Here is a 14,683-nt window from a genome sequence, read left to right as displayed (position 1 = left end):
AATCATTCACCACCCGAAACGCATACCTGCTGTCTGTGTATCTGCTCCCCCTGCCATTTATTAAAGCCACTAGTTCTGCTGCCAGAGCTGAGCATGCTCCTGCAGCTAATCCCTCTCCTGTCACTGTCACCACAGCCCATCCAGTCCTTACTTTCCCATCTATGAAACTTCAGGACCCATCTGTAAATATTTCCTCTACTACCCCTTCCAGTGGTGTTTTCTTTACACCAGTATCCGTCTCCTCCTCTTTTTCCAGTTGGCACGCATGAGTCTCACCCTCTGTTCGGATGTACCTGTGGGCTTCACGCCAGTGTCTCACTATTGTTACTGATTTGTCTTTGGGGATGAGAACTGACTCCCAAGCTGTCGGCCAACTGTCTGTGACTGCTCTCAGCCCCCCTGTATTCAGGAACTCTACAATGCCGTGTGGAGGGTATAATATGAGCTGCCCCATCATTACTGCAGGCTCAGAATCCCACTCAGCCAAAGTCTGCAACACACCAGGGCAGTCCTGCTTACCTCTTGCAGGGGGCTGTTTTGTTGCATAGTATGCTACAGGTCTCTTTGTGTCCCCATGGTCCTGAGGCACAGGATTGTAGTATCCTTCCTCACTGCTTAGTCTTTGCTTCTCCAGAGGGAGCTTCCCTCCTTTGATTGAAGCCTATGCTGTGTATTGGGGCCACCAGTGCAGCAAATTCTGGCATCCCTGCTGCTGGGCTGCCCACAGTGGGATAGTGTTGTGATGCAGTCATATTGAGTGCAGCGTAATCGTTGGTCAACCAGTAGGATCCATCTGGCTTCCTTACTGATCACATGGATGAGTTGTTTCAATTCCTTTACTATACTGTGAACAGCTACCAGTGTGTCACCCAGTATGGGGTATTGTCTATGGGGTTTGTGCAGTGCCCCTTCTATTTTAATTGAGTCAATTCTGCCCACAGACTTGTTTGTGTCTGGCCCATACCCTTGGGAACTGCTGACAGAGTAGCCCATACATACCTTTCTTGCTCCTGTCTCTGCTTGTCAGAGCTGCTGCAGCTACATGGGCCACATTGTAAACTCTGGAGGTTGTACATGTTTGCTTACCCTGACTTGTCTATCTAATTTCTCCCTCCTGAATCTATGATGGCACTTGCCTTGCCTAATACAACTATTCCCAGAATGGTACTCTCGTTGTTTGGACAGACTCAGAAATGAACTGGGAGGTGCTCTTCCCCAATTTCAAAAACTAGAGGTTCACGCTTGTTCTGCTCTCATTGTCTTGCCCCTACAGCTGTAATATAGATAGTCTTTCTGGTTGTTAGTAAGGGCAGGTCAATTATTGATGCTGATGCCGCTGTGTCCACTAACATTGCTGGCCCCCTATCAATGCTGTTGCATACATCTGTGCATCACCCGTGTTGACCAAGGAGCTTTCCAGTAGCTGTTTGACTTGGATGCTGTTTTTACTTGTTCTATAATCTGGCGAGTGGACAATATGGGTAGAGAAAATTCTGCTGTGGTTTCTGCTTGACCTAGTGGGTGAATGTCACTCCTTCCGTCCTTCCTTCCTTCCTCTTGAGAGGCCACAGCTGTAGCAGACCATCATCTTTACCCTCCTATGTTTGTTCTGGCAATTATTTGCTAGGTGCACCATTTGCTGGCACACAAACCGGCTCTATGTCCTTGCAGCAGCTATATTCGCGACCACCACATTACATCCCTTCATCCATCTCCTTCAATCTATTTCTGCAGCCCATGAAACTAAATGTGGAGTAGGTGGACCCCACAGTTATCCCCAAGTGTAAAACCTACTGGTGGGGTGAGCTCAGCCCTTCCTTGAGCACTTTCGGGAAAATGGATCATCCCTCCACAGATTGCCTAGCCCTGAGTTTTCCTCATAGGCTCAGTATTTTCACTCTGCATGGCCGGTTAATTCGTCTTCTGAATAACAGACATTATCATTCCCTAGTCACTCTCACCTCCTTTCAATCGCTGCCTCACTTCTTCCATGAAGATCTGATACCTCTCCTCCTTACTGGCATTCCCATGAGTTGGTCATGTTCCATCACACACCCTTGGGGTCATGCTGTCCCAAGTATTTCTCAGGCATTTAGCTTTAGTCAATGTGTGAATGTCTTTGGGGTGCATCTGGTGATTTCAATCATTTTTTTCTAACTTGTGCCAAAATTCTGCACTGCCACATGCAACTCAACGTGATGGCAGTTTAGATAGAATGCTCTGCTTTTCCCCTGGGGGTGAAGGGCCTGTGGATAGTGATGGTGAGTGTTAGTGGCTGTCCAGAACTTCCTAATTTACCTTATCACCTTCCTCAGCAATTATTCTCATGGCTGCTGCCCAGTGAGCACCCACCTGCTGGGCCTTATTTTTACAGTGGTGCTAGAAAGTTTGTGAACCCTGTAGAATTTTCTTTATTTCTGCATAAATATAACCTAAAATGCGATCAAATTTTCACGCAAGTCCTAAAACTAGATAAAGAGAACACAATGAAGTAAATAACACAAAAAAATTATACTTGTTCATTTATTTATTGAGAAAAATGATCCAATATTACATGTATTTGTTGGAAGGAGTATGTGAACCTTAACTTTCAGTAACTGGTGTGATTCCCCTTGTACAGCAATAGCTTCAACCAAACATTTCCAGTAACTGTTGATCATTCCTGCACATCGGCTTTGAGGAATTTTAGGCCTTTCCTCCTTACAAAAATGCTTCAATACTGGGATGTTGGTGGGTTTCCTTGCATAAACTGCTTGCTTCAGGTCCTCCACAAAATTTCTATAGGATTAAGTTCAGCACTTTTACTCGGCCATTCCGAAACACAAATTTTCCTCTTTTTAAATCATTCTGTTGTTGATTTACTCTTGACTTTCAGATCATTATCTTGTTGCATTATCCAGCTTCTATTAAGTTTCAAGTTGATGGACTGCTACCCTGACACTCTCCTGTAAAATGTCTTGATTCAATTTTGAATTCATTGTTCCCTCAACAATCACAAGCTGTCCAGACCCTATGGCGGCAAAGCAGCTCCAAACCATGATGCTTCTTCCACTGTGCTTCACAGTTGGGATGAGGTTTTGGTGTTGCTGTGCAGTGCCCCTTTTCCTCCAAACATAGCAATGGGCATTTCTGCCAAAAAGTTCAATATTTGTCTCATCCATCCACAGAACATTGTCCCAGAAGCATTGTAGAATATCCAAGTGGTCTTTTGCAAACTTGAGATGTGCAGCACTGTATTTTTTGGAAAGCTGTGGTTTCCTCTGTGATGTCCTTCCATGAACATCATTCTTGTTCAGTGCTTTCTTATGGTAGACACATGAGCAGAGACTATAGCAAGTTCTATAGATTTTTGCAGGTCCTTTGCTGTTACCATTGGGTTCTTTCTCACCTTCTTCAGCATTGCATGTTGTGCTCTTGGTGTGATCTTTGCAGGATGCCCACTTCTAGGGAGAATAGCAACAGTACTGAGTTGCCTCCATTTGTAAACAATTTCTCTTTCTGTGGACTGATGAACACTCGGGTCTTTAGAAATGTTTTTGAAGCCTTTTCCAGCTTCATGTATCTCGACAATTCCTCTTGTAAGGTCCTCTGAAAGTTTTTTTGATCGAGGCATGGTGCATATAAGCAGATCTTTCTTGAGAAGAGCAGGCTCTGTCAGTAACCTGACTTTGTGTGTCTTTTTATAGGGCAGGGCACCTCTACAACCCACACCTCCAATCTCATCTCATTGATTGGATCACCTGACTCCAAATAGCTTTCATAGAAGGAATTACCCCAGAAGTTCACATACTTTTTCCAACAAATACATATAATATCAGATCATTTTTCTCAATAAAATGAACAAGTATAATGTTTTTTGTGCTATTTATTTAATTAGGTTCTCTCTATCTAGTTTTGGGACGTTCATGAAGATCTGATCACATATTATTTATACAGAAATAGAGAAATCTCTACAGGATCCACAAACTTTTGAGCACTACTATACCTCTACACAAATTCCTGACTAATTCATTGTTCTGATTGCTCTGCCTGTTTTTCACCCATATTACTCTCAAGTGCCTTAATTGTTCCTTCATTCTGTCCAGCTCTACTTGTTCACTGGTTTGCTTTTCTCTGTATTCATCCCTTCTGTAGCTCTACTATTTCTATATTATATAGTTCTTGACACTTCATTCTCTCTCACAAATACACATAACTTAAATTGACTGCTGCTTTATCTCCCTTCCTCCTTGATTGGCTTTTCCATCACTGCCAGTTCCTCTGGGCTCCAGGTCTTAATCCACTGGGCTCTGTCCATTCCTTTTTCAACCTTCTCAAGTTTATGAATATCTACTCTGAGTTCTCCTCTCTTCATAATTGAGCCCATAATGTTGCTGTATCCTTTTTATGTAGAAAGTTAAATATTTCTGCAATATCACCCTCTTAGGCTTTGATTCTCAGATTTTCTCTCACACAGACACACAAAAACAATTCCTGAACGAACACACACACACAGGAATTCCGAACAGTATATCCCACACTACATAAACATTCTCAGTAACCACACTACACTTAATCCATTGCACATTGAGTATACATGCTCCCTCTGGCATCCAAAATGGCCACGCAGCTGCTTGCCCTATCTCGACAAACTATCCCGCAATGTCTGGTCCCTACAGAAACAAACAACCTCGCCACACAACACCGTAATCAAAAACTTAGCCATGTTGCCTGGTTCGATGCAAGTCAATTAACATAATCCCATTGTCTTGATGTTTGGTGGTTGGATATGCACTTGCTTAGTATGTGGGGCAGTTTAACTTTAATTTAAATTAATTTTAAAACAGCAGTACAGTAGCATAATGGTTTGCACAAAACTTTATAGTATCAGTGATCTGGGCTCAATGCCTGCTGCTGCCCATATGATCATTTGCGTTTCCTCCAGGTGCTCCTCCCACCTCCCACAGTTCAAAGACATACTGATCGGTAGGTTGATTGCTCATTGTAAATTGTCGTGTGATTCGGCCAGGGTTTAAATCGGAAGATTGCTGGATGGCGTGGCTTGAAGGGCCGGAAAGGCCTATTCCGTGCTCTCTGGCAATAAATAAATTTGCTGCTTTCAATTTACAATAAGAGCTGAAGATTAATTGCAAGCATCCTGAATTTATTTACATTTAGAATAGGAACTGAAGACCAGTTCTTGTTTGAACAAATATTTGTTATTTCCACATAATTTCAAAATACTCCTGAACAATGTTAGAATCCTACAGCCAAGCATTCTAGGTGAATTTGAAATTTATTGTTGGGTTTGCTTTTCCTTTCAATTTTCTCTCATAAATGCATCGATTCACATTTGGAACCAATTCTATATGTATCAGGTGCACTCTGGTACTTATGTTATATTTTCTGTTTTTTCCTCTGTGCTAATGTCAGTAATGCTCCTGACTTGCATTTTCCTCCCAATATTCAATACCTTCTTAACTATGCTTTATTCATTTCAGTTATAGAGTGTAATTAATAGCTCCCATTGCCTTGTCCCTACAATCCAAACAGTACAAAATACAGTTGAACATATCCTGATTTATTATGTCTTGTTTGCCTAATCACTTCCATCTTTGACATAATTTTTTGTCAACCTATATATTTTTACATTTGTCTTTATCTGTTCAGTTTAATACTGCTTATAGACTCTAATTTGCATCTGTAACTTAGAATAATAATAAGCCATATACAGATTAGAAGCCACTGAGTAATGCATTGCTGAATTTTAAATGTCCCATGCCTTTCATCAAAATATCACTTCAGGCAGCATGAGTGGAGAAAGAAACAGTTAGAGTTTATGGATCATGTCCTTTCATTATAAATCTATCCTTGTTTTGGGTAGGAGAGGATTTAAGAATGTGGGATGGTTAATGTACATGGAGCTCAGAGGGCTATGGGTATGCCTAGGTAATTCTAAAGTAAGGAGATGTTCGGCACAGCTTTGTGGGTTGAAGGGCCTGTATTGAGCTGAGGATTTTCTATGTTCCTACATGGATGGGAATGGTCAAATATGGTATAAAGAAAGCAGAGTTGAAAGAAAAGTAATCGGTACTGGAGGCTCTGTGTGGAAGGTGCTGTTGTCAAGAAAAGATGCGATGGATTTGGAGAAACTGGGAGAATGGATTACAGGACTTAGCTTTTGTAAGTTTTATTAAAGAACAAATTTCTTTATTTCTTGAATTAAATACAACTGAGGGAATGTCAAATTTGGTTATTTGGGATACAATGAAATCTTTTCTCACGGGACAGATAATTTCATATTCAGTAGGTTTAAGAAGGAAAACCGAAGCGGAATGTTTAGTGATTACTAATGGGATTAAAGAAATAGATAAAGTTTATTCAGTAACACCTAATGAAAATCTTTATAAGGAAAGGGTGGAACTTCAAACACAGCATGATTTGCATGATCCTGCAAGGATCGCAAGATCTTCCATCTGCAGACCCCAGAGCATGGTCTTCATATCGGGTCCCCGGCCCCGGTAGTCAATCTCGGCTGCCCCAGCGAAACAGGGCATATTGAAAACCCGGACTCCAGCACCATCACCGCGTGTTCCAATGGCCATGGATTTTCCCCGGCTGTTGATCTCTGCTGTCCCAGCGACCCAGGGCATTTTGAAAATGCGGACTCCAGCACCATCACCTCGGGTTCCAACGACCATGGACAGCTTCAAAGCGATTGCGCAACTACCAACTGCGACTCCAGCCTTGAACTCCAGGCCGGGTCTTCACATGCTGCGATTGTGACTCCCGTCTCCACTTCCCCCACCACCACTATGCAATCCCCTCTCCCATCGTCAGCTCCTGGGCCCTCAGAAGCTCCATCTTCCTCTCACCCCAACCCTTCCCTCTCCACTGACACTACCAGCCTCCCTCCCCCCTCTGATCCAATCTCTCATCCGTGCCGGGTCTTTACCATTCCCTCCGTCCTTCAACTCTCTGAGGCAGAGCGCTCTGTCCTCATTAAGGGCCTCACCTGTGTACTCCTTCGCGCACACCTCAGTGACTTCCGTGTACGCCATGACGCTGAACTCTTCTTCCGCCAGCTCCGTCTCCAAGTTTACTTCTTTGACAAGGACTCTCCTACCCCCACCGATGACCCCTTCTCCTGTCTTCAACCCTCCTCCTCTTCATAGACACCCCGCTCTGGTCTTCTGGCTGCTCTGGATCTCTTTATTGCTAATTGCCGACGGGACATCAACCATCTTGACTTCACCACACCCTGTTCCAATTCCAACCTCACTCCTTCCGAACGCTCTGCTCTCCGCTCCCTCCGCACCAATCCCAACCTCACTATAAAACCTGCTGATAAGGGGGGAGCTGTTGTTGTCTGGTGTACTGACTTCTACCTGGCCGAGGCACAGCGACAACTCTCTGATACCTCCTCTTATTTACCCCTTGATCATGACCCCACTAAGGAACACCAGGCCATTGTCTCCTGTACCATCACCAACCTTATCAGCTCTGGGGATCTCCCATCCACTGCCACCAACCTCGTAGTTCCCACACCCCGCACTTCCCGTTTCTACCTCCTACCCAAGATCCACAAACCTGCCTGTCCAGGTAGACCTATTGTCTCAGCTTGCTCCTGCCCCACTGAACTCATTTCTGCATACCTTGACACTGTCTTATCCCCCCTTGTTCAATCTCTTCCCACCTATGTTCATGACACTTGCTTTGAATTTTTTCAATGATTTTAAGTTCCCTGGCCCCCACCGTCTTATTTTCACCATGGACGTCCAGTCCCTATATACCTCCATCCCCCACCAAGATGGTCTCGAAGCTCTTCGCTTTTTTTTGGATTCCAGACCTAACCAATTCCCCTCTACCACCACTCTCCTCTGTCTAGCGGAATTAGTTCTTACTCTCAATAATTTCTCCTTTGGCTCCTCCCACTTCCTCCAAACCAAGAGTGTAGCCATGGGCACCCGTATGGGTTCCAGTTATGCCTGCCTTTTTGTTGGCTTTGTGGAACAGTCCATGTTCCAAGTCTATACCGGTATCCATCCCCCTCTTTTCCTTCACTACATCGACAACTGCATTGGCACTGCCTCTTGCACGCATGCTGAGCTCGTCGACTTCATTAACTTTGCCTCCAACTTTCACCCTGCCCTCAAATTTACCTGGTCCATTTCCGACACCTCCCTCCCCTTTCTTGATCTTTCTGTCTCCATCTCTGAAGACCGCCTATCTACTGATATCTACTATAAGCCTACAGACTCTCACAGCTACCTGGACTATTCCTCTTCCCACCCTGTCTCTTGCAAAAATGCTATCCCCTTCTCACAATTCCTCCGTCTCTGCCACATCTGCTCTCAGGATGAGGCTTTTCATTCCAGGACGAAGGAGATGTCTTCCTTTTTTAGACAAAGGGGCTTCCCTTCGTCCACCATCAACTCTACTGTCAAACACATCTCTCCCATTTCCCACACATCTGCCCTCACCCCATTCACCCGCCACCCCACTCGGGATAGGATTCCCCTTGTCCTTACCTACCACCCCACCAGCCTCCAGGTCCAATGTATAATTCTCCATAACTTCCGCCACCTCCAACGGGATCCCACTACCAAACATATTTTTCCCTCCCCCCCCCCTTTCTGCTTTTCGCAGGGATCGCTCCCTACACGACTCCCTTGTCCACTTGTCCCCTTCATCCCTTCCCACCGATCTCCCTCCTGGCACTTATCCTTGTAAATGGAACAAGTGCTACACCTGCCCTTATACTTCCTCCCTCACCACCATTCAGGGCCCCAGACAGTCCTTCCAGGTGAGGCGACACTTCACCTGTGAGTCGGCTGGTGTGGTATACTTCGTCCGGTGCTCCCGGTGTGGCCTTTTATATATTGGTGAGACCCGACGTAGACTGGGAGACCGTTTCGCTGAACACCTACGCTTGGTCCGCCAGAAAAAGCAGGATCTCCCAGTGGCCACACATTTTAATTCCACGTCCCATTCCCATTCTGATATATCTATCCATGGCCTCCTCTATTGTCAAAATGAATCCAAACTCAGGTTGGAGGAACAACACCTTATATACCGGCTGGGTAGCCTCCAACCTGATGGCATGAACATTGACTTCTCTAACTTCCGTTAATGCCCCTCCTCCCCTTCTTACCCCATTCCTGACATATTTAGTTGTTTGTCTGTTCTCCATCTCCCTCTGGTGCTCCCCCCCCCTTTCTTTCTCCTGAGGCCTCCCGTCCCATGATCCTTTCCCTTCTCCAGCTCTGTATCACTTTCGCCAATCACCTTTCCAGCTCTTAGCTTCATCCCACCCCCTCCGGTCTTTTCCTATCATTTCACATTTCCCCCTCCCCCCACTACTTACAGATCTCTTACTCTCTTTCCTTTCGGTTAGTCCTGACGAAGGGTCTCGGCCCAAAACATCGACAGCGCTTCTCCCTATAGATGCTGCCTGGCCTGCTGTGTTCCACCAGCATTTTCTGTGTGTTGATGTTATGATTTGCTTTTGACCTATCCCATTGAGCAGCGACTTCTTAAATCTAAAAGTCAATTTTACTTACATGGGAATAAGTCAGGCAAATTATTGGCTGGTCAATTAAAAGCAGATATGGCTAGAATACAGATTTTGAAAGTATGAAGAGCCGATAGAATTGAAACGTCAGATGGTCAGGAAATTAATAAGGTATTTCTGGATTTCTACTCTAACCTTTATAAATCTGACATTTCAGACAATACTACTTCTATGAATAGATTTTTGCAAAAGCTGAATATACTTATAATTTCTACTCAAGATATGAATACATTAGATGCACCTATTAAACAAGAGGAAATAACAAGGGCTATATCATCTCTTCAATCAGGTAAGGCCAGATGGATGCACAGTAGAATTTTTTAAGACTTTTACTGAGATACTTACACCTCATTTATGTCAAGTTTTCAGTGATTCTATATCCTCTGGGACTCTCCCAAAAACTTTTTATGAGGCATTAATTTCACTAATTCCTAAAAAAGGAAAAGATTTGTCTGAATGTGCCTCTTATAGACCAATTTTTTTATTAAATGTGGATTCTAAAATTCTTCTAAAATTTTGGCTAATAGGATCAAGAATATTTTATCTAAAGTTATCTCTAATGATCAAACTGGATTTATTAAGAATAGATATTCACACTTTAATATTCAGAGACTATTGAACATTATTTATTCCTCTCCATCCAAAGAAACTGGATGTGTCATTTCCCTTGACACAGAGAAAGCCTTTGATAGGGTGGAGTGGTTTTATTTATTTGAAATTTTAGAAAGATTTAATTTTGGTTTGGGTTTCATTTCCTGGATCAAATAGATCTATCAAGCTCCTATGGCTGTGGTTATAACTAACCATCAAAAATCTCCTTATTTTAGACTATACAGAGGCACCTGGCAGGGCTGTCCTCTTAGTTCTTTGTTATTTAACTTTATACAAGTTATATAAGTTAAATTTATACAAAAGTGAGTTATTTCCCATTAATAATCATTTCGATCAGTATGAGCAATTACCTTTTTGAGTATTGCTAAAAATTAATTTACTTGGTATTAAAGTTACTAAGAATTTTAAAGATCTGTATAAATATAATTTTAATTGATTATACCCAACAAATACTTTCTAAATGGTCTCCTATGACGCTATCATTAAGTGGTTGAATTAATGCTATTAAAATGATAGTTCTACCGAAATTCTTATATGTATATTTCAAGCAGTTCCGTCATTTGTTCCTAAACGTTTTTTTAACAGAATAGACTCTAAAATTTTATCCTATGTTTGGAAAAATAAAAATTCTAGTTTGAGTAAACCTTTATTGCAGAAATTTAAAAAGTATGGTGGTATGGCTTTGACAAATCTTAAACTGTACTACTGGGCAATTAATATTCGATATATTACCTGTTGGATTCATTATTCAGCCATATATGACTGTCCTTTATGGGTGGAATTGGAGAAATACTCAGTGAAGGGGTATTCCTTGGCCTCTTTACTGGGAGCTCCTCTTCCTTTTCTGCTCTCTAAGTTTGGTAGACAAGACCTTAATCCTATTATTAAACGTTCATTAAGAATTTGGTTTAAGTTTCACAGATTTGTTTGAATTAAATAATTTTGTCCTTTCTAGTAAAATACATCATAACTATTTTTTAAACCATCAATTTTAGATTAGGCTTTTTTAATTTGGAAAACCAAAGAAATAATAATTTTTTCAGATTTGTTTATAGGGGATTGTTTAATGTCTTTTACTCAGCTAGCGGATAAATTTGATTTATCCAACATACACTTTTTTAGATATTTACAAATTAGGAATTTTTTATGTACTTTGCTTCCAAATTATCCCTCCGCTTATCCATCTAGTATAATAGATACCCTCTTCCAGTTTAAACCACTCCAAAAATTATCAATAGCTACAATTTATAAATAGTTATTGAATTTATGAATAATATCTAATGATAAAATTAAAGCTGCCTGGGAACGGGAATTTCAAGAGTTACTTTCAGATAATCAATGGAGTAAATTTTTTCATCTGGCGAAAACTTCATCTATTTGTGCCCATCATTCCTTGATACAGTTCAGGGTAGAGCATCGGGCACATATGCCAATTAGTCCATAATTTTCACAATATTAATCCTATTTGTCTTTCTTTCTTTTTCAATCTTTTTATTAATATTAATAATATTATGAACAAAATACAATTGATATATTAATAAAGGGATTACAAACATACAAATGCCCATTACACATGAAAGAATACATAAGCAATGATTACAGTATAAATGAGTTTTCCCAAAACATGAACCATACAGTATATGTATGAACAAGGTAAATCTAGGTATTTCATAATATATGATATTAAAAAAACAGAAAGAAGAAAAAAAATGTTTGCAAAATTGACTAAACTACTAATCTAATAACTAATAAAGAAGAAAAAAGAAGCAAAAAAATAAAAAAAGAAGGAAAAACTAGAAAAAGAAAAAAAAGGGCTGTTTATAATATCTCACAAGATTACATAATCATCAGTGTCATCAACTCCGATCCTCTCAACATAAATAAGATTAACACTGGAAAATCCAATAAGCTTGGAACAGGGTCATATTACATCATATGAAAATATTGAATAAATGGTCTCCATATCTTTTCAAATTTAATAGAAGTATTGAATACACCACTTCTAATTTTTTCTAAATTTAAACATTACATGGTTTGAGAAAGCCAATGAAATACAGTGGGAGGATTAATTTCCTTCCAATTCAACAAAATAGATCTTCTAGCCATCAAAGTGAGAAATGCAATCATTCGACAGGCGGAAGAAGATAAATGAAGTGAGTCCATCATTGGTAAACCAAAAATTGCGGTAATAGGATGGGGTTGTAAATTGATGTTCAATACCGCAGAGATAATATCAAAAATATCTTTCCAATATTTTTTCAAAAGCGGACATGACCAAAGCATATGAGTTAAAGACGCGATTTCAAATTGACATCTATCACAAATAGGGTTTATATAAGAATAAAAATGAGCTAATTTATCCTTGTACAACCTTAAATTGTATTAATGAATGTTTGGCACATATAGATGATGTATTAACTAATTGAAGAATTCTATCCCAATTCTCAATAGGAATAATAAGATTAAGCTCTCTTTCCCAGTCATTTTTTGTCTTATAAAGGGGCTCTGAACATATCTTCATAATTATATTATAAAGTTTTGATATAAGCCCTTTTTGAAAAGGGTTTAATTCAAACAAACTCTCCAAAATATCTGAAGACACAAAATTTGGAAACGTAGGAAGTACCGTACTTAAAAAATGCCTAATCTGTAAATATCTAAAAAAAATAAAATCTAGGCAAATTATATTTATTAGATAATTGCTCAAAAGACATAAAACAATTGTCCAAAAATAAATCAGAAAATCTTCGTAATCCCTTAGTTTTCCAAGCCGAAAAAGCTTGATCTATAATTAAAGGGTGGAAAAAGCAATTAGATACAATAGGAATATTTAAAACGAATTGAGTCAACCCGAAAAATTTCCGAAATTGAAACCATATACGTAAAGTATGTTTAACTATCGGGTTGTCGATTCGTTTCGACAATTTAGAAAGAACAAAAGGGAGAGAAGTCCCTAAAATAGAACCCAGAGCATAACCTGGTACCGATTTAATTTCCAAACTCACCCAATGAGGGCCAAAAGATCCATCCCAGTCTTTCAACCAACATAACAAATATCTAATATTAACTGCCCAATAATAAAATCTGAAATTAGGTAATGCCAACCCACCTTCCTTCTTTGTCTTCTGTAAGTATATTTTACCTAACCTGGGATTTTTATTCTGCCATATATATGAGGAAATTTTTGAATCAACATTAGTAAAAAAAGATTTCGGAATAAAAGTTGGTACCGCTTGAAAAATATATAAAAACTTAGGTAAAATAACCATCTTAATAGCATTAATCCTACCTATCAGAGATAAAGATAATGGTGACCACTTAGTAAACAAGCCTTTAATCTGATCAATTAAGGGTAAAAAATTAAACCTAAATAATTCTTTATGGTTTTTTGTGATTTTAATCCCTAAGTAAATAAAAGAGTCATTAACTAATTTAAAAGGTAAATTTCCATAACTTGGGACCTGTCTATTCAAAGGAAACAATTCACTCTTATTAAGATTTAGCTTATACCCAGAAAACTCACTAAATTGAGCCAACAATGATAGAACTGCTGGAATAGATTTCTCAGGGTTAGAAATGAATAATAATAAATCATCTGCATACAAAGATACCTTATGAATATCTGTCCCATGATTAATACCCAAAATATCCTGTGATTCTCTGATGGCAATTGCCAAAGGTTCTAAAGCAATGTTAAATAGTAATGGGCTAAGAGGACAGCCTTGTCTAGTGCCCCGAAATAAACGAAAAAAGGGAGATCTTTGACTATTAGTAAACACCGAGGCTACTGGAGTGTGATAAATCAGTTTAATCCAAGAAATGAATGTCGGACTAAAATTAAACTTCTCCAACACATAAAATAAGTAAGGCCATTCAACTCTATCAAATGCTTTCTCCGCATCTAATGAAATAACACATTCTAAAGTGCTATGTGAAGGGGTATAAACAATATTCAGTAATCTCCTAACATTGAAAAAAGAATAGTGATTTTTAATAAAACCGGTTTGATCTTAATCCTATTTGTGATAGATGTAATACTCAGGTGGCCACTTTAACTCACATGTTTTGGTCTTGTATAAAGTTGGAGAATTTTTGGAAAGATGTTTTTAAAACCTTATCAAAAGTGCTGGATCTTTATTTACAACCAAACTTATTTACAGCTATTTTTGGGATTCTTCCATCAGAACCAGGATATATTCCTGCTTCTGCTCAGCGGATGATAGCCTTTTCAACCTTATTGGCTAGGAAAGCCATTTTACTTAAATGGAAGGACCCTAACTCTCCTACCACCTTTTATTGGCTTTCCTCTATCATGTCCTGTTTATGTCTAGAGAAAATAAGAAGTCGGACATTGGATACATTCTTTAAATTTGAAGAAATCTAGTGACCTTTTATTCAATATTTTCATCTGATCTGATTTTTGTACTGATTCTCTTCCAGCTATTTTTTCAGAACCTTGGATTTGATCTCTTCTCTTGGTTTTTCTCTCAGGATGGTCTGCCCAGTCCTTTTTTTCCC

The sequence above is a fragment of the Hemitrygon akajei genome, chromosome 22 (genome assembly GCF_048418815.1).
Source record: "Hemitrygon akajei chromosome 22, sHemAka1.3, whole genome shotgun sequence".
Lineage (NCBI taxonomy): Eukaryota > Metazoa > Chordata > Chondrichthyes > Myliobatiformes > Dasyatidae > Hemitrygon > Hemitrygon akajei.
The sequence above is the reverse complement of the archived record's forward strand: the minus strand, read 5'-3'. Positions refer to the sequence as shown.